Source organism: Dermacentor albipictus, chromosome 9, assembly GCF_038994185.2.
Source record: "Dermacentor albipictus isolate Rhodes 1998 colony chromosome 9, USDA_Dalb.pri_finalv2, whole genome shotgun sequence".
Classification (NCBI taxonomy): domain Eukaryota; kingdom Metazoa; phylum Arthropoda; class Arachnida; order Ixodida; family Ixodidae; genus Dermacentor; species Dermacentor albipictus.
In genome coordinates, this window is record NC_091829.1 from 7734198 (window position 1) to 7759212 (window position 25015).

The window sequence follows — 25015 nt, forward strand, 5'->3', positions numbered from 1 at the left end:
GAACTGGATAGTTTAAAACGAGAGCGCGCTACTTCAAATGCAGAAAAGGAACGATGGGCATAGTGATTGCCAGCCCACAGAAAGGGCTTCGTGAACTAAAATGATGTGGAGACAAATGCAATCACACAGAACCAGAACGAATTGCTGGTGGAAATGGTTAGAGAAAGTGGGGACAGAGTAGTGGTCAGTATTATATCGTCAGACATTGACGTCGTTCGTCTGTAAACAAAAAAAAAAGCAACGTCATCTTGAGGTTCATAGACCAAACAAAGCGTGAAACCCTGGCAATTGCAGCAAACAAAAAGCGTTTCATGACCATCGGAATAGGATTCTTTGAAAGTGATGCCATATATTTTCTCAACTAGCACTTTGGACGGAAAACAAAGCTCTGCTAGGTATGGCCATTGCAAAAAAGAAAGACAAGGACTGAATATTGGAGTGGGTCGCTGAGCCTAAAATTCTTGCAGGGAAGGTAGAAAAATTGGAGAGCTATTCGCATTGAAACGATAGAAGACATTTCAGAAACTGTGTGACGGAATTACACGTGCCGCATCCGACGTTATATTCATTGTGTATTTCGGCCCTCGAACAAGTCTGCTTGGTTTAACACTGGCTCCATATCATGCATTGTAACACCAAAAGATTGCAAAGAAATACCGATTCATTATTGCCTTACTGACGCGGGTTTAATGTCGCTACAACATCGTAGCTCTATCAGAAACTTGGTTAAAAGGATGCGAATTCTTAAGCATGTCTAATTACAGCCTTCTGTCCCTCCCAGTAATTCCTGAATCTAGCAGTGGTGCTAGACCCATCATAATAATAAAATATTAGAAACTGCATGTCACTGAATCGAGAACTGGCAACTACAAGACGCTTTTTGTACAACTCGAACACATGCTTATAATTGGAGTGATATACAGGCCGTCAGACTCAACACTTTCGCCATTCTTGTATAAACTTGAAAGAATCGTAGCAAATATCACAAACACGTGTAACAAGGTGAGCTTATGTGGAAATTGTGGAATACCGATCACCTCAATATAGCATATCAACATGTCCTATCGTGCTATGGCTTTCAGAACCCCATTGCTAACCCTACAAGAGTCCCAGCAATCGCATCAACTATAATTGATCATGTACGTTTCTATCACATAGATAGCGTTATATCGGGAATCATTCTTGAAAGCATAACAGGCCATTTCTCGACCTATAAACATGTACCCTTAGATAACTCTGACATCAGCATTCAAACAGCTCGCTTGGCAGAAAGGTGTGACTACATACTAACTAGGAAACCATTAGAACTGAAATTGCTGAGATCAATCACGCCGATGTCAGCGAAGCATATGAAAAATTATATAATCTATTACTTTCCAGGTGTGTTAAACAAAATGGAAGCTCACGTAGAGCCAGGTACTTCATGATTCTTATATATCCATGGATGACGAACGTAATAATGTGAGCGAATGAACAAATACAACATTGTCACAACCAACTGAAGCAAAAGAGAGACAGTGATTATTATCGTGCTCGAGGCAAGAGAGCAAGCAATGTATCCTCCTTTGATTAATGCGTAAGCATAAGAAATAGTGTTGTAATACGTTGATAATAGAAGCAAAAGGAAATTCAAAAAGATAGTTTTGCTAATACTGAATTCTGTCATAAGGTCAACAAATGACGCCGACAGCGGATTTGATGCGACAGGGAGCCGTTGACGCTATCGTGTTATAACAGTGCAGTATATTTCCCGATAGCGACGCATGAAGTGCCACTCTCGTAGACTTGCTGATATCGGCACCACTACAGAATGCAACCGGGGTGCCCATAAAACAGTTTTTAATTTTTACCTCCATCTCAAATGAACACATTCGTTTTTCTCTGATATAACAGCGAAAATCATAGATACGGTAAAACATGCGCCATCAAATAAGAAGACGGCTTACGATGGTCCACCTGTAAGCTTTACTCAAAAATAATATCGACATCTCGGGTGCAGTGCTTGCAAACTCATTCCACGAATCCACTCTATCGAGTACATGACCAGGTCGAAATCGGAAGATTGATAGCAATATACGAAGCAGATAGTCGAAACGACTTAGCGAACTACCGTACAATACTATTTTATCATTTACTAATACGTTCCTCGAAAAACTGATTGCAAAGCGTATCACGAACTATATTTAAAGATACCACATACTTTCAAAAGCACAACAGTGTTTTCGAACTGGTTACTCTGTTACAACTGCCGTAAGCTCCCTAAAACAAATTATAAACCAAGCATTTTACAAGAACTACTTCGCAGTCGCCGTATTCTTGGATATTAGAAAAGCGTTTGACTCTGTAGATCACTGTACACCATTGAGAAAATTACAAGATTATGATATTGGAGAACAAGTACTTGGCTTTTTTGCAGCTGTTTAACAAATCTTAAGCAATACGTAGTAGTTAGAAGCAAGAAATCTTCACTAAAGGCATTGAAGATGGGCGTTCCGCAAGGGTCGGTACTGGGTCGAATAGTATTCTGTCTATTCTTCAACGATTATCCTAGATCGCTGAAATATTCTCGTTCTGTCTTATACACAGCTCTAATAATTTCGCGTTGGCGAGTCTCGCAAGACTCGTACACTCTTTCGTCATGTGCCATACTGCGTACGTCGCGGCATTCCACAACTGGTACAAGGGAGAAGAAGCCACGATGAACGTCCTCATCCTCAGGATGTACAAGATAGCACTGGGTCCACCCGAGTCCACCAGCATCCACCGCTTGATCCAGCTCGGGCTTCACAACACGCTTAGAGAAATCGCCGAGGCGCAGCGCACTTCACAAATGGAAAGATTAGCGGGCACGAGAACGGCACGCTAGATCATGCAAAGTATCTGCAACCATTACCGCACACAGCAGGGCCAGAAACTCACCGTTCCGGACGCGATAAGACAAGCGCTAAGAGTCGACCCGATTCCACGGGACGTCCACCCGGAACACAACCGGGGAAGAAGAGTGGCCAGGGCCAGAGCTCTCCTGCGCACCCGCGGAGAAGAAATGGGGACACGGTTCGTTGACGCCGCGCAATGCGCAGAACGCTTGCGATTGGCAGTTGCGGTAGTCGATGGGAGTGGCAAAACGCGCATTAACGGCAAGTGTAGCGTGCGAGCGCGAAGAAGAGGCGGACAGGAAGCGGCGGTGGCACTAGCCCTCACGGATCCGACGTGCACGAAGGTTCTCTGCGATTCGAGACAAGTGGTCGGTAACTTCGCCAAAGGATGGATCTCAAGGAAAGCGGCCCGAGTCTGAGCAATCAACAAGTGCGGCTGGAGGTAGATTTTCAACCCTGAATCCAGTGGTTCCCGGTGCAAGTAGAAGAAGTAATGGAGACACGTCGCTACCGAAACGAGACGGCACACTCCAAGCGCGCGATCTCGCGAACCGCGCCGGCGACCGTCGTCCGCGGGACAGCACCAAAGACTGCTTGACGGGCTACAACGGAATTATCAAGGCCCTCTGCCTGGCTCGTCGAACCTTCCCTGCACCCAGCGACAAACTGGACAGGGCGCAGGCGGCGGCCGTCAGACAACTGCAGACGCTCACGTACCGTAACCCGGCACAATACCACAGGCTCTACCCCGGTACATACCCAACAAATATATGCAAGGTCTTCCACACCGATGTAGCGACTTTAACCCACAGGCTCTGGGAATGCAACAAAAACCCGCCGGGTCCTAACTCCGAAACCCATCCGCCGCGGTGGGCCTTCCGCAGCCTCAGGCTCGGCGACCAACTCTGGGCCGTCCAGCAGGTCCCGTGATGCGGCGGCGAGGCAACACCTCGACGTCCCAACGTGAAAGACCTAAGGCCCCGTCGGCAAAAGCTCTGCAGGACTATAATTAAAGTTGTCACTAGCCAAAAGTCACTACAGGAAGCGAATGAAATCACTCAAGGTGAGCTGCCGTAAACTATGAAACTTGTTTTAAGCTCCTCAAAAATACCAAGTATGTAGCATTAGCATCTAACCGAAAAACTACGCCTAATAAGTGGAAGTTGTACCACAGAAGCACTCAAATACAACAAATTAGTAGCCATCAATCTTAGGAATACGTCTTGACACTGGGCACCACTGTGCACCACACTGGGTGCTACACTGGGCACCGCATATTGAACAAGTAACTAAAAAAACAGATTTTTGTTATTATACCTTGTTAAAGGCGCGCAATGTTTCCATTATTAAACATTGCCTCATTTATTGCACAATTTTTCATTGCTATTTAATATATTGCGTATAATCTTGTGGTTTCTATAACGCCTCGTACGCTAATATTTAATCGAAGTTCAGGAACGTGCGATCAGAGAATAATTGCATCGACTGCTAAGGACACGCCTTCTGCACAGCTTTTTGCACAGGTAAATATAACGCCATTTATCCTAGCTCGGGGCGGCGAAACAGCTATAGTAATCCACAGAGTACTAACCTCGAACAAGCCAGACATTTAATCAATATTTCTCACGCCTGCAAGAGACAGTAGATAAACTAATCAGAGCAACTTCAACTTGTTTAAAATTCGCAATGTATACGGTCAACGTGTGCTATCATTTGTAGGGTGCAAGAATCGAATGAAATGCCCGGCTTCATTAGAAAACTTCCACATGCTGTTGCATCATTAAAACATCTCTCTAATCGTGTATATGAGGTTGCCTACTTTTTATTTTTATGGTATGGATCCAAAAGTAGCCACATAGGCAATGGATTTAGATGACAGGGTCAATCATATTGCATCACACTATGCCGGAATAAAAATTCTTTCTTCACACTCGCAAAAAAAAACACCTATTAATATTTATATTTTTATTCTATTATAGACGAAAACGCTAATATTTAGTGTAATTTTTTTCAGCTGTTTTACGTAGACGCAATAAAATATTCTGAACATCTGTTCCGATTGTTGTCCGCATTTAGCCGAGCTTTAGCGTATTATGGGTTGTCCTATCCCGGGTTATAGGGTTCTTCGGGGTCGCGAGTAGCGGAGTTTATTTCTAGTTATAGCAACACTGATGGGAATAGTGGAGTGAAAGGACAGGGAGGAAGGTTAGGGGTAATATAGTAAAAGAAGGGGGACTATTTACGTATTTCCAGCACAGTGACTAAGCAAACGTGTTTGTCCTCAGTTCGTCTGTGGTAGTGTTTACTTGGATTGTCCCGGTGGCGCCGGTTTGCAACACGGCCCTGCGCGTAGCAGTGACGCTAATCACGCGTGCGCTGTCACGTGTACAGCACATTTGTCCTTTCTTCTTCTTTTTTTTCTGTAAAGGGAAGCGCCAGGGGTAATTGATTGTACAGGTGTAACCCCCCCCCCGCCCCATCCTGAAGGAATGATGCAGTAATTTGCGAAAAAAAATATTATTTCCAAATTGATTTCTGAAGCTTTAAGCGTGGGAGTTTGGAACGCGTCTTTATTCAGAAGCATATCTTGGGCAATAAGAAATGACGTTTGAACTATCTACTGTGCTGATCCAAATATTGTAGGAGATTTTGCTAACTTGAATGAACGCGCTTTCGTTTTTGCTGCAGCAGCTAGATAAACGACGAAACAGTTCTGAGTTCTTAAATTTGCGCATCGTTTTATTTGACGGGGTAGGAATAACCGGCGTGAATCCATAGCCCAAGCGCTAGTTCGGTGACCATTTTCAGCTCCCACATTTAGAAAACTGTCAGCACAAAATTTCTGCGGAAGCATAAAATGACAGCTTAATGTGAGGAGATACAGAAACATGTTTCACAGTATTCACAGGAAATAATAAGAAAAGGATACGTAGAAGACATTAAAGATGTCGTGCTGAGACTCTTCACCTGATAAATACAATTGAATCGCAAAATATAACACCCGAGTATAAGCAGGGTTAAAAGGAATTGCACAGGAACTGCCACAATTAAAGCGCAATGACCCATCAACTCAATGCACGGAGGGTGCAAGCTAAATACGCAACGCCGTCCTCCTCTCCTTCTTATACCATCTTCGACTGGTCGTTTCTGAGCGCTCTGGAGCGCTCTCGCGAGCGGCGTTGTCTTCGGCTGATTGAAAGAGGGTGCCCGCCCTGCGTTCGGCTGGTTCTTCTCGATTGCTCTCCTCCATCTTCGAACGCTCTGAGGCGCTCCGAGCCCTGTCGTCGGAGCAGTCGTCGAAATTGAAACGTCATCGCAGAGCCGCGTCGCTGCTGTTGGCGACGGCCCACCGTAACCTAGGCAACCTAGGCCACTCCGACGAACGCTCTTCCCGCCGGCGCGTCCGCCGGTTTTCCCGGCAGCGCCGGGAGCTTTTGATAAGCGATACATCGGACGTTGGTAGTAGTCACGTGGTTTAGCATCTGTCATTGCCTCCTGCGAGAGCGAGTCGCACGTTCGGCTTGCGCGCTCGTCCTCTACCTCTGAGCTCGGCGAACGCCGGATCTGCCCGACTCTGCTTCGGGGGATGGAAGCGACCAGTCGAAGATACCATTAGTTTCGCACCTCGCCGTGGCGCATCGCTACATCTGACCCACGAGGCTGTTTGGCACGCGCTCGCCTGTTCCCTTTCCTAAAGACTACGATTGTACGTACTGAAAACTACAGATAAGAACATCGTCTTTCGTTCTGCTCGTGATCACAAAGTCATGCGGAAGCTACAGTCGCAGGTGGCGAAACTTTGTTCCCCCCTCTCTCTTTCTATCTCTCGAAAATTTCTTCATCAAAACGGCAAGTTGGCCGCGCTGGTAGGCAGCACCGTTCAAATCAGCGTCTTTGCCATCGTTTTCTTCGCGGCATTTCTTTTTTCGGCGAGTTCCCTGTTCTTCGACGTTGCCTTCGTCTCGATAGCAAGCGACGTAGCCTTCACCGATATCACGGCTTGCTTGGATCTTGGCAGCCATTTTGCCGTATGTCGGCGCATGTGGCTGCGTACAATAGCACTCACATGCTTTCGTGAACAGCGTAAGCTTCGGGCGTCAAGCCTCAACTTTTCGAAAGGAACACAGAGTGATTGAAAGAATGCTGGATGCTCATTTTCGTAGGACTTTCCGGTTGCTTGTGGTTCGAACGAAGCAGGGTGTCAAGAATGGCGGGCTGTGAAACAAGATTGCCACACAGTTACGACAGGGCGACACGACGCGCACCTCTCCCTCTCCGTCGCTGCAGCTGGGAGGCGTTCAAAGAAGCGACCTTTGCGCTGGAATCCGCCGCCTTCCTCCAGCCCCTTCGACATTGTGACGGAACTAGTTCGGTGCGTGAACAATGATTCCGGAGTTCCCCAACGCGGAGCTGATTTGACACGCATGGACAAGCTGCCGCGGGAACGACGTATTTTTGTGCTTCTCACGGTTCGGAGTGGCACGGAACAACGAGCGACCCTCGATCGGCAACGATAGTTCCCGGAACGGCACCCGCCAACGCCGTCGTCGGGCATCAGAGCGCGGTTGCCTTTGTGTACGTAAACTGTTCTGCAGAGCAGCGGCGCGTTGGTGATGAGTAAACGAACAGTCGCCGCGTCGTAGGACCGGCGGATCGAGTGTATAAAAACTGTGGTTGTGCGAATGCTGAGGACACTTCTCTTGAGCAGTCATGTTAGACTGAGTCACTTCTCTCATGCAGTCCTGTTGGACTAATACTCTTTTTCTCAAGCAGTCATGTTAGACTGAGTTAATTTCTGTAAATAAACCCCTTTTTCCTCGTTCTCGATGAGAAACAGTTCTTCACTTCATCAACGATCTCAGCGTAAATAAGTTGGACGACGGCATGGGCCAGCTACCTTCGAATTCATGCCGTACTCCAATCTTGGCAAAGGACCACGGACGATGGGATTGAGCCCCCAATCCTGACAACTGGTGGCAGCGGTGGGATGGACTTTGCGACATGGTGCTGTATCTGCGGTGAGTGCTTGGTTTTTGCTTTGACTCTCTAGGTTTCATTTTGTGGTTGTTCTGTTTAGAACAGTAGGGAAGCTAGATTGTTGTGTGTTAGCTAGGTTGTGTTTTCCTAGCTAGATTTAGAGAGCAGAATCAAGGCAGTAAAGCAGCAGTCATGGAGTTAAGGACACTGCTGAGAGACGAGTTGTTGATTGTTGGTGAGGAACTGGGCCTAGATGTACGCAAGGAAATGCTCAAATCGGAATTATTGGAGCTAATTTCCAATCAGGCCAGTGAGGAAGATATTGAAATGGGAATGGAACTTCTCAAAAAGAGAGAGAAACGGGAAAGAGAAAGAGAAGAACGGGAAAGAGAAAGAGAAGAACGGGAAAGAGAAAGAGAAAAGCGAGAGAGAGAGGAACGCGATAAAGATCGCGAGTTTCAGTTAAGGAAAATGCAACTTGAACTTGAAAGCAAACGTTTGGAGTTGCCTCAAGGAAGTGAAGGCGCTCTGGGTCGATCAAGTGAGGCAGAATCGTACCGCATGGACAGGCTATTAAAGCCATTTGAGGTCGGGACCGACATAGGCTTGTTCCTAAGCAATTTTGAAAGGACTTGCGAAAAGATGAACTTCGGCCCGAGTACATGGCCACAGCGGTTGCTGTCTATGTTGCCGTGTGAGGCGGCGGAAGTAATCGCCAGACTGAGTGTGCAGGATGCATATGATTATGCAAAAGTTAAGGCTAGTCTCCTGAAGAAATACCGCCTTTCAGCCGAAGCTTTTCGGCAAAGGTTTAGGAGCACAGGCAAGAAAGATAACGAGGGCTATCCGGAGTTTGCATATAGCTTAAAGGCCAACCTAGTCGAGTGGCTTAAAAGCGCGGAAGCGTACGACAGCAGAGACATGATCATTGAATGCATGTGTCTAGAGCAGTTTTACAAAACCATCCCCCAAGCTGTGAAACTGTGGGTGCAAGACAGAGGTAATGTAAACACTGTGGAAAGGGCGGCTGAATTAGCCGAAGAGTACGCAACCCGTAGAAAGTTGAACGCCGAGGAGGGAAACTGGGACGGTCGAAATGGACCGCGGAAACCATTTCCGTTCAAAAAGGGTGCGCAAACTAGACGATCAGAGCCTGTAGACATGGCGGAAAAGCCCGCAGAAAAGAGCGAGGAGAAACTTAACGGAGAAACCGCACAAAAAGAACAGAAAAGAAAATTCGAATCTGTTAGACCAATTCGCTGTTACAAATGCCACAAACTGGGACATATAGCTGTAAACTGCGAGAAGTCTAGCGTAGTTTTTTCGTACGTGGAGGAAAAAGATGAGAATATGGAACTTTTAAGTCCGTATCTCCACAACCTGCAAGTTAATGGAAAACCATGCCGAGTGCTAAGACAGTGCCGCCACGCTGGACATTGTCCATCCGTCTTACGTGATGGTAAATGACTTCACCGGAGAAGTAGCATGGATAAAACAGGTTGTAGAAGAACACAGCGTGTGTCTGCCCATGGCCAAAGTCAAAATCAGTGGACCATTCGGGGAGCTAGAGACTGAGGCTGCAGTTTCCAAATTTTTGTCACTGCAGTATCCCTACATCTTTTCGAATCGCTCGAATCAGTTACTGCGTGACAGAGGGCTCAAACTGGGAGAGGGCATAGTACAGGCATTGACCCGAGGCCAAGCTCGTAAGATCGCGGCGCTTTCGGCTGAAAATGCTCAAGCTCCTCCAGCGGAAGCAGAAAAGGGGATAACTTCAATACCCGAATCCGAGCTAGGCCCGAGGGACAAAAGAACAGTTGAGGAGAGCCTGCCAGCTGACCAGCTCAATGAGAGCGTAGCACTAGAGTATCAGAGTTCTAGCCTGCAGGAAGAGCAAGCAGACGCGCTCACAAGCGAGACAGGGTCGTTATTATCACCGGCCTCAAAGAACTTTGATCAACTCTTACGCGTGGATAGAGAGTCACTGGCAGCTGAGCAAAAGAATGATGAGAGCTTAGCAAAATTACATGACACAGCTAAAGAAGGCATTGCTAGGCGCAACGTAACGATACATGAGAGAGGAGGATTGTTGTATCGGCATTACAGAGATCGAAAGGGTAGGATTTTAGATCAGTTAGTCATACCTACTAAGTATAGGCAGGACCTTTTGAGTCTTTGTCATGGAAATGGGTGGTCCGGCCACCTAGGCATTAACAAATCAAAGGAAAGATTGCTTATGGAATACTACTGGCCTGGCTGTTTCAAGGATGTAGAAAACTTTGTAAGATCATGCGACGCCTGCCAGCGTTCTGGTAAACCAGGAGAGACTTGGAAAGCTCCACTGAAGGTAGTGCCCTTAATAACAGAGCCTTTCAGACGGCTTGTAATAGACACGGTAGGGCCTCTTCCAAAAACAAAATCAGGCTACAGGTACTTGTTTACCATGCTGTGTCCGGCTACCAAGTTTCCAGAAGCAATCCCTTTGAAAGAGCTCAGCTCCACCGAAGTAGTAGACGCGCTTTTGACAGTGTTTGCACGAGTTGGGTTTCCAGCCGAAATTCAGGCAGATCAAGGGTCAGTATTCACGAGCGCACTGACTTCCACATTCTTGAAAAAGTGCGGGGTAAAGTTAATACACAGTTCTGTCTATCACCCTCAGTCAAACAGTGTAGAGAGGTGGCATTCGGTGCTTAAGCGAGTTTTGCGTGCGCTCTGTTACGAGCACAAGGAGGACTGGGAGAACTGTCTGCCGGCAACTTTGTTTGCATTGCGAACGGTTCCACATGAGGCGACAGGGTTCTCACCAGCAGAACTAGTGTATGGGAGGACACTCCGGTCTCCACTGAGAATGTTAAGAGAGATGTGGGAGGAAAGAGGGGAGAGTCCAACCGTGGTTGAATACGTGCTAAATTTACTGGAACGGCTAAGCGCAACCCAAGAACTAGTCGGAAAGAACATGGCAATAGCTCAAAAGAACGCCAAAGTCTATTACGACAAGAATGCGAGGCTTCGTACGTTTGAAGCCGGCTTAACGATGAAAGCGGAAAAGTGTAGGTTCGGTTGTTCACAGGTTACTTATCTGGGCCATGTTGTCGGTCAGGACATGAGACGGCCGGCTGAGCTGAAAATAGCTACGATTGGAGAATTTTCTCAGCCGCGCCCGAAAACGGACCTTCGTTCATTTTTGGGACTTGTGGGGTGCTATCAACGGCACATTCCGAATTACTCGCAATTGGCAAGTCCACTAACAGACGCCCTCCGAAAGGGAGCACCGAGTAACGTACACTGGGATAAGGACAAAGAGAACGCTTTTCAAAGTTTGAAAACGCTATTGGTTTCTCGCCCTGTGCTTCGCGCGCCAGACTACACAAAGGAATTCATAGTTCAATGCGACGCAAGCGACAGAGGTATGGGCGTGGTACTTAGTCAGGTCGGCGACGATAACGAGGAGCATCCTATCCTCTACGCCAGCCGTAAACTAAATGTAAGAGAGGAAGCCTACAGCGCTTCAGAGAAGGAATGCGCTTGTTTGGTTTGGGCCGCCCAGAAGTTGTCGTGTTACTTGTACGGAGCGAAGTTCATCTTCGAGACCGACCACTGTCCTCTGACGTGGCTCAATCAAATGTCACACAAAAACGGCCGCTTGCTCCGATGGAGCCTCACTCTCCAAGAGTACAACTTCTCCGTTAGATATAAGAAGGGAAAGTTGCATAGCAATGCGGATGGTTTGAGCAGGCTAATTTGAATTCTACGTTTGAGGGTCCCGCCGAAATTTTAAGGTTACTAGTGTTAGCTTTTCTTTAGGCGAAGAAAATCCCCTCTCATTCAGCAGAATTCCCTCCATTAATTGCTGAATTTGTCAGCAGGAATTTGCTTCAGAAATTGGCATAGTGAAATGTAGCATTTTTTTTTGTTTCTGCACTTATGTTGTTGTTGTTTTTTTTTTTTTTTTTGAAGCCTAGCGAGTCTAAAGTGAGAGCCAATGCACGTCATCTCGGCGCAGAGCCGTGTTGTGGGGTTCATTTTGCAGTTGCCTGTCCTTGTTGGATGTTTTGGGGCGGTGACATCAATGCACAAGTGGTCGCTGCGAGCCAAGACATCGATCCCCCCCCCTGACCAGCAGCAGTTCTCTTCCTGCCTAGCGGTTGTCAGCGCTAGACAGTCGAGACTTTCCGGGCCATGGAGGCGCTGTCAAGAATGGCGGGCTGTGAAACAAGATTGCCACACAGTTACGACAGGGCGACACGACGCGCACCTCTCCCTCTCCGTCGCGAAACAAGATTGCCACACAGTTACGACAGGGCGACACGACGCGCACCTCTCCCTCTCCGTCGCTGCAGCTGGGAGGCGTTCAAAGAAGCGGCCTTTGCGCTGGAATCCGCCGCCTTCCTCCAGCCCCTTCGACATTGTGACGGAACTAGTTCGGTGCGTGAACAATGATTCCGGAGTTCCCCAACGCGCAGCTGATTTGACACGCATGGACGAGCTGCCGCGGGAACGACGTATTTTTGTGCTTCTCACGGTTCGGAGTGGCACGGAACAACGAGCGACCCTCGATCGGCAACGATAGTTCCCGGAACGGCACCCGCCAACGCCGTCGTCGGGCATCAGAGCGCGGTTGCCTTTGTGTACGTAAACTGTTCTGCAGAGCAGCGGCGCGTTGGTGATGAGTAAACGAACAGTCGCCGCGTCGTAGGACCGGCGGATCGAGTGTATAAAAACTGTGGTTGTGCGAATGCTGAGGACACTTCTCTTGAGCAGTCATGTTAGACTGAGTCACTTCTCTCATGCAGTCCTGTTGGACTAATACTCTTTTTCTCAAGCAGTCATGTTAGACTGAGTTAATTTCTGTAAATAAACCCCTTTTTCCTCGTTCTCGATGAGAAACAGTTCTTCACTTCATCAACGATCTCAGCGTAAATAAGTTGGACGACGGCATGGGCCAGCTACCTTCGAATTCACGCCGTACTCCAATCTTGGCAAAGGACCACGGACGATGGGATTGAGCCCCCAATCCTGACAAGGGACGGGACAGCCGGGCCAAGCTACGTTTTCCCCAGCAGAAGAGGTGAGACTACTCCTTGGAACTGTTTTGAAATAATAACGCACAATCAACATTTCGCGTAGCAGCTGTGCTAAGTGCCTTGTACTCCTGTTTTGCTGTAAAACTTTTTTTTCCTGCTCGCGAAGTAGGCTTATCAACCATTAGATGAAAGGCATACAGTTGCTAGTTCAGTGCAGCTCGCCACTGAAATTAACGCCGACAGGATGAAAAAAAGATTGCTCCTATCAAGCTCTATAACTTCGGCCATTTCCTTATGCTTTCAACGTTGCCTTTGCGGCCGTACCAGGCGAGGTAGCCGGCACTGAGGCGAGGCTTGCTTTCGCGTTCGCTGCCATTTTGCCGTTCATTGGTGCATGTGACTGAGAGCAACGTGATTCATCTGTTTTCGTGAATAATTTTAGCCTGTGCCGTGAGGCCGCAACCTTTTCGAAGGCGCCACAATTTTACTGAAAGAACGCTGGCTACTTGTGCACGCAGGTTTTCCCCGTCGCTCATGGTTCGAACAACAAATAGGGGACGAACAGCCTGGTCAAGTTTCGTTTCCCAGGTGAGAAGATGAGTTCAATCCTATCCATTCTTTGAAGCTGGGCAATTACGCTCTGTGAACTTTTTGTGTAGCAGCTATGCAATGTGTACCTTTGGTTGATTTATGCTATCGAAATGAAACAGAGGGCGTTTCGTTTTATAATTTTAGTCACTACCCTATAGATCAGCCTCTTTTCTAGCCAGTGGTTTTAGGTCACTGAAGCATCCTTTGTATTTTTTAGCAAGCACCCAGGTGAATGTGCATCGATACAAGCCTTAATCGTATCTGCAATATTTCGCAGTGTCAGCATTCCGAAGAGCAACATGTGCGTACATCTCTTGCTGTTACGACAAGAATCAAGCCTTCTGGCTTCAGCAAGGAATCAATCGCCGTGCGGAGTCGACTCAAGCGCCTGTGTGGTGCAGCGTCCGCTGGACTGGGAGGCTGTGTAATCCGGTGCCTCGTCTTCAGCCATTCATTACAGCGAGGGATCTGGTTCAAAGCGGATCGAAGCAACCACTGGGTACAAGTATCTGCAATATTTCGCAGGTGTGAAATTTTTTTTCTCTCCTAACTGAAAAACTCGGACGCCTCGCTGTCCATATGAGTGAAAAGCAGCAGCGAACTATCAAATAGCTGTTCAAGCACTTCACTGGCATGAATGTGAACTTTGAAAAAATAACTTGTCGTGAAACAGTGTCACGTAAACGAGTGGAACTGTCGGAGTGCTTCCGGCGACTAAACCAGAACTGGATAGTTTAAAATGAGAGCGTGCTACTTCAAATGCAGAGAAGGAGCAATTGGCACAGTCTGTTCCAGCACACAGAAAGAACTTGGTGAACTAAATTAAAGCACAAGGAAAAATAATGTGGAGATTAGTGGAATCCCGCAGTGCCAGAACGAATTGCTGGTGGAAGTGGTTAGAGAAATTGGAGCGGGTAGTGGTCAGTATTATACCGTCAGGCATTGGTGTTCGTCTGACAACAACAACAAAAAGCAAAAGCAACGTCATCTTGAGGTTCATATCGCAAGCAAAGCGTGAAACTCTTAATTGCAGCAAAGAAAAATGTTTCATGGCCAACGCAATAGGATTCGCTGAAAGTGATGCCGTATTTTCTCAATGAGCACTTTGAACAGAAGAAGAAAAAAAAAAAGACAAGGTCTGAATGTTCGAGTGGGTCGCCGAGTCAAATTCTTGCGAGGAAGGCAGAAGAATTCGAGAGGTGTTCCCGTTGCAGCGATAAACGACCTTGCGAAAGTTGTGTGGCGGAATTGTACGTGTGGCGTCTGACGTTATATTCATTGTGTGTATTTCGCCCTACGAACAATTACGCTTGGGTTCGCACTAGCTTAATATCCTGTATTATAACATCAGAAACTTGCGCAGAAATGGTGATTCATTATTGTCGTTACAGGCGCGGCTTAAATGTCGCTACAACATCGTAGCTCTATCAGAAACTTGGTTGAGAGGATACGAATTTCTAAAAATGTTAGTTACGACTTTCTGTCCCTCCCAATGATTCTTGAATGTAGAGGTGGTGCTGTGGCACTGTACCCGTCATTGGAACTAAAATATAAGAACCTGGATGTCACGGAGTAGAGAACTAGCGACTACGAGACGCTTTTTGTACAGCTCGAACACATGCTCGTTATTGGAGTGATATACAGGCCGTCAGACTCAAAACTACCGCCATTCTTGGATAAACTTGAAAGAATCGTAGCAAATTTCACAAACGCATGTAACAAGTTGAGTTTATGTGGAGATTGAATATTACCGTTACCGATCACCACAATATAGCATATGAAAATGTCCTATTGTGCTATGGCTTTCAGAACCACATTGCTAACCCTACAAGAGTCCCAGCAACCACGTCAACTATAATTAATCATGTACTTTTCTATGATATAGATAGCGTTATATCGGGAGTCATTCTTGAAAGCATAACAGGCCATTTCTCGACCTACGAACATGCACCATTAGATAACTCTAACATCAGCATCCAAACAGCTCGCTTGGCAGAAAGGTGGGACTACATGCTAACGAGAAAACCCTTAGAAGAGCTGAAGTTTGCTGAGATCAGTCGCGCCCATCTCAACTAAGCATATAAAAAATTATATAATTTATCACTTTCCAGCTGTGTTAAACAATATGGAAGCACACGTAGAGCCAGCTAATTCATGATTCTTATATATTAATGGAAGATGAATGCAATAATCGTAGCGAATAAACAAATACAACACATTCGCACAACAAACTGAAACAAGAGAGAGAGAGAAAGAAGTTTAATGACACGAAATGCCGAGAGGTCGGCCTGAGGTATATTCCTCTAGCCAGCTACTCGGCATTGGGGGAAGGGGAAGTGGGAAAGAAAGAGGGAAGAAAGAGGTGCATGATGGGTGACGATGACGATAGAAGGAAGATGTAGAAAATATGGCAAGCAATTGGGCATGCTCAAAGTCTGCAGTCCAGGCCTGTAATTTTTAAAAAGTTCAGTAATGCCTTGATGGCCTTAAAACTCGACTGAGCGTCTGGCCAAGAGCCTAAAATAATATCCTCCGACAACGGTGCACTGTCGAGACGCGTAAGGTCCTTGACCAACCTATCACGCTCTTCCACGAACTTAGGGCAGTCACAAAGCACATGACCTATAGTTTCAGTCACATTGCACACCTCACAGTGTGGAGACTCGGTGCGTCGCATGAGGTGCACGTATCCGCGCGTAAACGCTACCCCCAGCCTTAGTCTGTGCAGAAGACTGGCATCGCTTCGTTGAATTTTCGGTGGTAGCCTAAAATTCATGGTGGGGTCCAATCTCTGGAGTCGTCTGTGGCGATTATCTGGATTGTCCCAGTGCATTGCTGTCAATTTGCGGATGACACTGGAGAGGAGACAGTTGGCGTCCGCTCTTGAAAAGGGAATTGAAAGCAGGGACTCTCGTTCCTCGAGTGCTTTCTTCGCTTCGGCGTCGGCCAGTTCGTTGCCCTGTATACCACAGTGACTAGGGATCCACTGAAATGTGATGTGGTGGCCGTTTTCTTGCGCTAAAGTGTAGAGCTCGGCAGTTTGAAGAGCCAACACTCTATAAGCGCTTTCTTTCAACGCCACTCTAAGTAGTTGAAGAGCCGATTTTGCGTCACTGAAAACTGTCCATATTTGAGGAGGCTGTCGCACAATATATTTAACGGCCTCTCTTATTGCCACTAATTCCGTAGATGTTGAAGTCGTCTTGTTATGCAGACGAAACCGTCGAATGACTTGATGCGCAGGCACGACGAAAGCCGCACCAGACGCATACGACGAGACCGAGCCGTCTGTATACACGCTCACCACGGAGTCATATTCTTTCGACATATATTCAAGTGAGAAATGTCTGAGGCCGACGGTAGGTATTCGCGATTTTTTAGAGATTCCGGGAATAGATAGACGTACCGGTATTTTGGACATTACCCATGGGGGCATATGTGGAAGGTCAGCCGGGGCAAAGTATGCTGGTATGGCAGATGCTTGGCATTTAACGGCTCTTGAAAAAGTGGAGTCCGGCCGTGTATCGGGTAGTTTCGATAAGGGATGACGTCCGTGACGGCAAAGCAGTCGCAGGAATACTCGAAGAGGTTCGCATCGTAGATAGACAGGTAAAGGGGTGACGCGAGCCTCCTCAATTGTTCCATAGGTTGAGGTGCAACGTGGAACACCGAGACATGTTTTCAGCATCTGCGCCTGGGCACTTTCCAGCGTACGCAAACATGACGGGCTCATACTTGATAAAACTGGCAGGCTATACCGAATGTATCCGACGTAGAGAGCCTGGTACAGCCGGAGTAGCGAATGCTCAGATGGACCCCATTTCATACGGGCCAGAAATCGAAAAACTTGAGCAAGCCCAGTTAATTTTTTCTTCAACATTGCCACATGTTTCGACCATGAAACACCGCGGTCAATGACAACGCCGAGGTATTTGTGGTGGGTGACATATGGGATGGCATTTCCATTGATCATAATTGGATACGAACACATAAGCTTCCGTGTGAACGCTATCGCAGCGCACTTGTCTGGGGCCAGTTGCAGTCCTTGGCACTGCAGGTACTGAGACGTTAAAGAAACAGCTCGCTGCAATCTGGCACGAATTTGTGGTCGCGTGACTGCGGATGCCCATATGCATATGTCGTCTGCGTAGGTACTGATGCGTACTGTATCAGGAATTATTTCCGCAAGGCCAATAAGGGCAACATTGAAAAGGGTCGGGCTGAGAACTCCTCCTTGAGGCACTCCACAGACCACAGCGTGTCTTGTCGTTTCGCCAGCATTCGTGGACATGAAGACTGTACGACCATCTAGGTAATTTGCAATCCACATGTAGAGACGGCCGCCGATGCCTAGATTACTGAGGGCATCAAGAATGGCTTCGTGCAGTACATTGTCATAAGCTCCTTTTATGTCTAAGAAAACTGCTCCTACAAGTCGGTGGCGCTTTTTTTCCTGTTCGATCGTGGACACGAGATCAATGACCCCATCTATTGCAGACCGGCCACGTCTAAATCCGGTCATCATTTCAGGATAAAGCTCATTCTTTTCCATGAACCATTCTAGTCTAGTGAGTACCATCCGTTCCATCACCTTACCGACACAGCTAGCTAAAGCTACTGGCCGGTAAGATGACATTTCGTAAGGCGATTTTCCTGGCTTTAGGAGGGCCACCAAACGGCTGGTTTTCCACTGCTTCGGGACTGTACTGGTTGACCACGTGGCGTTATAGTATGACAGCAGGACTTTCCGACCTTCCATCCCAAGGTGGCACAGAGCAGTATACGAAATACCGTCAGGTCCAGGGGCAGAAGATCGTCTAGACGCAGCTAGTGCAGCTTCCAATTCCGGCATCGTGAAAGGAAGGTCAAGACGGTCATCTTTAGGAGGTAGCACGGGTCGATCCAATGTTGGACATGCTGTAACATCAGTACGGGTGACTCTCTTACAGAAGTCTTCGGCAACCTGCACTTCCGTCAGACATTGGTGAAGTGCTAGAGCACGGAAAGGATGTTTTTGCTGAGGAGGGGCACGAAGGCTTCGTACTACCTGCCAGATCCTAGAAAGTGGCTTTCGAGGATCCAGAGACGAACAGAAGGTCCTCCACCGTTGTTTTCCCATTTTTTGAAGGTGACGCCGTATTTTTCGTTGAGCTCGTCGACATAAGACAAGGTCTAATGACGATTGAGTTCGCCTAACCTTCCTTTCCGCTCTACGACGGATCGCTCGGAGTCGTTCATATTCAATATCAATCGCCGTTCTGGATGTAGGTGCACAGATGAGCTTAGTTGTCTTCTGCATTGATGATACAATAATGTCTTCTATATCAGATGGTGAAGTGATGTCTCCGCAGTACTCTTCGACAGATGTAGAGAATGTGGACCAATCAGTGCAGCGTACAGCAGGTGGAGTTGATTGCACAAACCACTTCATCTGTACATATGTTGGTATATGATCGCTCCCATGCGTTTCTATGTCCAAGCACCAGTTGACTAAGGGCAGGAGGCTCCGAGATACAATAGTGAGGTCTAAGCAACTTCCGTAGGTAGTGCCGCGGATGTAAGTTGGAGATCCATCGTTGATGACAGCCAGACCTTCACTGTCTATGAAGTCCATCAAGTTCCTACCCCGACAGTTCATTGCGGCACTTCCCCAGTAAGGATGATGAGCATTGAAGTCTCCAATAACAACATGAGGGCCTGGGGAGCTTTGTAATACAGTGGATAGATAAGATAGTTCAAGTCCTTGTCTAGGAGGTATGTAGGCGCCGATGATCGAAAACACATGTAGTTTATGTTTTAGTGTCACACACACATATTCATTGCTGTCATGTGGAGTGATCGCGTTCCGCACAAACGTCATGTCGCTGCGTATACACATTAACACTTTGCTCTTGGGTCCATCTTCACGTGACCAGAGCTTAACGTATCCGGAAAGGCGAAATTCCGACGTGAGATTTGGCTCGCATATCACGATCACTGGGAAGCGGTATTTGAATACTCGTTGCCTAAAGTCAGACATGCGGCCGCATAGACCTCGAGCATTCCATTGCATTATAACAGAATGATGCATCTTCTGTTCCAATGTCCAGTGTTTTATCGTGAGAGCCATGATTAATACCCTTATTTTAGAGCCGCTAATAGCGGCTCCATAGCATCTAACGCCTTCACGACCGACAGTGCAGTTGGCGTTGCCAATCCGGAGAGTAATATACGCATAGTGTTTACTAGCTGTTTAAGCATGTCTATCACCTTTTCATTTCCAAGCCTTTCAGTACTCTCCCGGCACTTGGGGAGCGCCGAAGGAGTATCTCCTCCGGAAGCCCTCAGTGGTAGCGAAGGCCACTCAATAGCCGAAGAGGTTGGACGCACGTTGGATGACGCCTCATTCCTTGACGGGCGCGGAGATACTGGGGGAGGCGCATCTTGTGTGTGCCGGCCTTGCTCTCTCTGTGGCACGGTTTGCATCCAAGTACTCAAAGGAAGTGCCTCTTTACCCCGAGGCTTGCTCCGGGAGCGGCGACGCCTTTGCCGCAACCGGCGCCTTTTCTTGCGGACGGAATCGGCAGCCTCCTTGTGCGTGGAGTTCTCTCTCACCATTTTTCTCAGAATTTGCCTCTCCTCTACCATTTTGGGGCAGTCCTTGGATGTCGCTTCATGGTCTCCGGAGCAATTTGCACATTTCATGGCGTCAGTCTCACAGGAGTCTACCTGATGAGCACCACCACATCTTCGGCACGACGTAGGATTCTTACACACAGCACTCACGTGGCCCAGTTTGAAACACTTGTGACACTGTAACGGTCGTGGTACATATGGACGCACTGAGTGCCTCACATAACCTACTTTGACCGATGCTGGCAAAGAGTCTGACTCGAACACCAACTTGATGCACCGGGAGCGGCCGAATCGGTGGATGTCGAGGATTCGCACTGTCGACGATAATAGAGATCGCAGGTCGTCATCCTTTATGTCAATGTCCACATCCGATATCACACCAGTGCAGGTATCTTTGCCGTACGCTAGGAATGAGCGAACTGGGATGTTGCCAACCACTTGAATGCCTTTCAAAGCCTCCAATACTGCCTGAGAATTCACGTCCACCGTCAGAATGTTCTTCCGAGCATTAATGCGGATCTCTCTCACATGTCCTGAGGCTATTCGATCGAAGTATTTGGTCAGTGATTGTCTATTCAACGAATTCATATTCGTACCTTCCGTAGTTGGGGTGTAGCCCACGGAGAAGACCCGTTCGTCACATCTGCTGTTATGAGTAGAATCACTGCCTGCTGACGTCCGGCGAAGCTTGCGCTTCAAGTGGCGCGATTGGACTAGCGTGTAATCACTGTCCGAGTCCATGTCTGCCGCTGTTGAGCTGTCAGATGAATCGGGAAGCCTACAGTCGGTGATGTCGCGGTTTCCCACGGACAGGGCTACCGCCGCGGGACTCGCCTTGCCATGAGGGCGCGGAGGTCCTCCGTCCTCCATTCTGGAGGACGACGTCTTCGGGGAAGCTCCTGATATGTAGAAGGCGCACAACTTTGAAGAACCACAGAACAAGATCGACCGTTCCGCACTTCTTCGTCTTCGTCCTTTGAAACTGAAACAAAAGAGAGACAGTGATTATAACCGTGCTCGAGGCGAGACAACAAGCAATGTATCCCTCTTTCATTAATGCGTAAGCATAAGAAATAGTATTGTAATATGTTGATAACAGAAGCAAAAGTAAATTAAAAAGATAATTTTGCGAATGCTGAATTCTGTCATAACGTCAACAAAAAAGACGCCGACAGCGGATTTTATGCGACAACGGGCCGTTAACGCTATCGTGTTAAGACAATGCAGCATACTTTCCGATAGCGATGCATTAGGTTCCACTGTCGTAGATTTGCGGATATGGGCACCAATACAGAATGATACAGTTTGTTTCATTTTCATCTCCGTCTCAAATAAACACATTATTTTCTCTGAAGTAAGAACAGCGGAAATCATAGATACAGTAAAGCTTGTGCCATCAAATAAGACGACGGGTTACGATGGTCCACCTGTAAGCTTACTCAAAAACGATATCGACATCTTGGGTCCAGTGCTTGCAAACTCATTCCATGAATCCGCTCTATCGAGCAAATATCCTGACCAGCTCAAAATCGGAATATTGATAGTGTACTGAAGGCACTGGGCAGTGGGCATGGTGCTGGTGTGCAGGTGCAAAAGAAGAAGACGACGAGAAGTGCTTGCTTCCGTGTTACGATACAGCGCCGACCTGTTTTAAGCCTAGCGCTACAATCTATAACTAGTGACCCTTCTGCTCGGTGAACACCCCCGTTGCATTTGGTGGAGCTGCTGGGTTTCTCTTCTACATCCTGGAACTCCGTAGCCGAACGCTACCACCAGCTGTTGCAATGGATGAACCAGGACCGTCCCAGGCTGCTGCTCCCGTGCCCCCCACCATCGTCTGTTCTGGCGTGATCCGGCAGCGCGATCCGGCTATATTTAGCGGCACAGACGACCATGACGTGGAAGACTGGCTCGCCGAATATGACCGTGTAAGCGCGTATAATAAGTGGGACGACCGCGCCAAGCTCACGAATGTCATCTTTTACTTGACTGACGTGGCCAACCTATGGTTCCGCAACCATGAAGCCGATTTTACCACCTGGTCGGCTTTCACGGCGACTTTGGCAGAGGTCTTCGGCCGTCCCGCCGTTCGCCGGCTTCGCGCTGAGCAGCGCTTGCGTGGTCGAGCTCAACGCCAGGACGAGACCTTCACCAGTTATATTGAAGACGTCCTCTCGCTATGCAAGCGCGTGAACTCATCTATGGACGAAGCTGACAAGATTAAGCACGTCATGAAAGGTATCGACGACCATGCCTTCCAGATGCTCGTCGCGAAGAGTCCGCGAACGATTGCCGAAGTCATACAGCTATGTCAGCAGTACGATGAGCTGCGCAAGCAGCGTGCATCAACACGCGCTGCTCAGCAGGACACCACGGATCTATCTCCGTTGGATTTCGGCCGCGACGCTGCCGACATCTCTGCTTTATTGCCGGAGATAAAGCAGTTTATCCGTCAGGAAGTTGCCCGCCAACTCTCTCTGGCGAACAGCACACCCGAGCCGTCGACAACCTTGGCTCCTTCACTTCGCCACGTCATCCAGACCCAAGTTGCCGCGGCGCTGCCATCTGCCCCTCCTCCGCAGCCTGCACCTGGGCCGCTAACGTACGCTGACGTCGTCGCCCGGCCTTACGCTCCTCCGGCTTCTGATGCCTACCGGGCCACTGGCACCTTCCATGTGCCGCCGCCGCCACCTTCACGCCCGATGGTCGTCCCTTACTCGGCCGCTGGAGCCCCTGTCGTCAACCCGTGGCGTACATCCGACAACCGGCCAATATGCTATTTCTGCCATTTTCCGGGCCACGTAGCACGATTTTGCCGCCGTCGCAGCCCCCGTTTACCTGACAGTGGCGGCGCCTCAAGCTACAGGCCTGCTCGACTTCCGCGTCAGGACCCATCTAGCCTTCCTCCGGACTCATCTTACAGTCGCCTCCCTTTCGATGCCCGTCGGTCACCTTCCCCACGTCGCCGATCCATTTCCCCGATGGTTCGCCGACCCAGCCCAGCCCGAGAGGAAAACTAACAGTCGCAGTTCCAGAGGCAAGAACTGCGTTTACGTCGAACATTTCAAGGCCTCATTCTAACCCGGCGAACGAAATTGAACTGTCCGTAGACGGCGTCACCGTACACGCGCTTATCGACACCGGAGCCGCCGTTTCTATTATTAGTGAGAAGCTTTGCCGCAATTTGAACAAAGTGACCATTCCCCTTACCTCTCTTTCTCTGCGTAGGGCAACCTCGCATCGCATTCAGCCTTCAGCGTCGTGCACAGCACGGGTTGTCATTCGAAACGTTATGTATGTTATAGAATTTGTCATCCTACCTCGTTCGTCACACGACGTTATTCTTGGATGGAACTTCCTATCTGTCAATCAAGCACTTATCGACTGCGCTCGTGCCGAACTTACATTATCAGTGCCGTGCTTCGACCCTGACGACCATTCTTCTCCTAAAGTTGTTGCCGCCTCCGACATCGATATCGCACCTTTCTCCGCCGCTCTGGTTCCTGTGTCATGTAACTCTGCTGCAAACTCATCTGTTCTGTTTACACCGTCGGCCACTTGTGCGCGCCGCCGGAACTTTCTGCTTCCGTTTGCTGTCGTCACTTTTTGCGACGGTTCAGCTGCCCTTTACGTGTGCAATCCGTCCGCCTGCCCATCATCCCTACTCCGCGGCGAGTGCCTGGGTACCGCTGAAGCTTTCGACAGCGTTCTCCCGGCCACCACGTTTGGTGATTCGGCATCACTTCCGATTTGTTCCGTCACTCCTCCGGCCGCTACTGATGCCCCTGTAGACGTCTTCGCTCGTGCCGTCGACGCGGAACTCACACCTGCGCAGCACACAGAAATTATCAAGCTCCTCCAACGCTTTCGTTCCTCATTCGACATTGACCAACCATCCTTGGGCCGAGCGTCCGCAGTCGTTCACCGTATCGACACCGGTCCACAAACACCATTGCGCCAGCGTCCGTATCGTGTGTCGGCTGCTGAACGCCGTATCATCGACCAGCACGTTGAAGACATGCTGGAGCGTGGCATCATCCAGCCCTCTAACAGTCCCTGGGCATCTCCGGTTGTCCTCGTTAAAAAAAAAGATGGCTCCATTCGGTTCTGCGTCGACTATCGCCGCCTTAACCGAATAACGCGCAAAGATGTCTATCCTCTGCCGCGCATCGACGATGCCTTGAACTGTCTGCAGGGCGCGGAATTCTTTTCCTCGCTAGATTTACGCTCCGGGTACTGGCAAGTGCCAATGGCAGAGGCCGATCGTCAAAAGACGGCCTTCGTAACGCCTGATGGGCTATATGAATTTACTGTTATGCCGTTCGGTCTCTGCAACGCGCCTGCCACTTTCGAGCGAATGATGGACACCATTCTTCGAGGGCTGAAGTGGAAAACGTGCCTCTGCTACTTGGATGACATTGTGGTTTTTTCCACCGACTTTGCGTCGCACCTCAACCGCCTCGAGCAAGTACTTGCGTGCCTCTCCACTGCAGGACTGCAACTAAATTGGAAGAAATGCCACTTCGGCGCTCGTACGCTTACTATTCTCGGCCATGTAGTGTCAAAAGACGGTATCCTTCCGGACCCCACAAAACTTAGCGCCGTATCCGAGTTCCCTCAACCAACCAGCATGAAAGAGCTTCGCAGCTTCATTGGCCTGTGCTCATATTTCCGGCGCTTCATCCGTAACTTCGCCTCTATCATTGCCCCCTTGACGCAGCTTCTTACCGGCAGTTCTGACCTATCAGCCTGGTCCTCGGCATGCGACGACGCATTCCAAGAACTGCGACGCGTTCTCACCTCGCCTCCAGTACTGCGACACTTTGATCCCTCTGCTCCAACTGAGATCCATACGGACGCTAGTGGTGTCGGGCTCGGCGCTGTTCTTGCACAACGCAAGGATGGCTTCGAAGAGTACGTCGTCGCGTATGC

The 25015-nt window shown here is 48.5% G+C and overlaps 1 protein-coding gene across 1 annotated transcript in view; it reads right to left on the reverse strand.

The window, feature by feature from the left end:
• LOC135906076 (uncharacterized) overlaps nucleotides 1-25015 on the reverse strand; it is a 73082-nt gene that overhangs the window by 10889 nt on the left and 37178 nt on the right. The gene's annotated exons all lie outside the window — the stretch shown is intronic.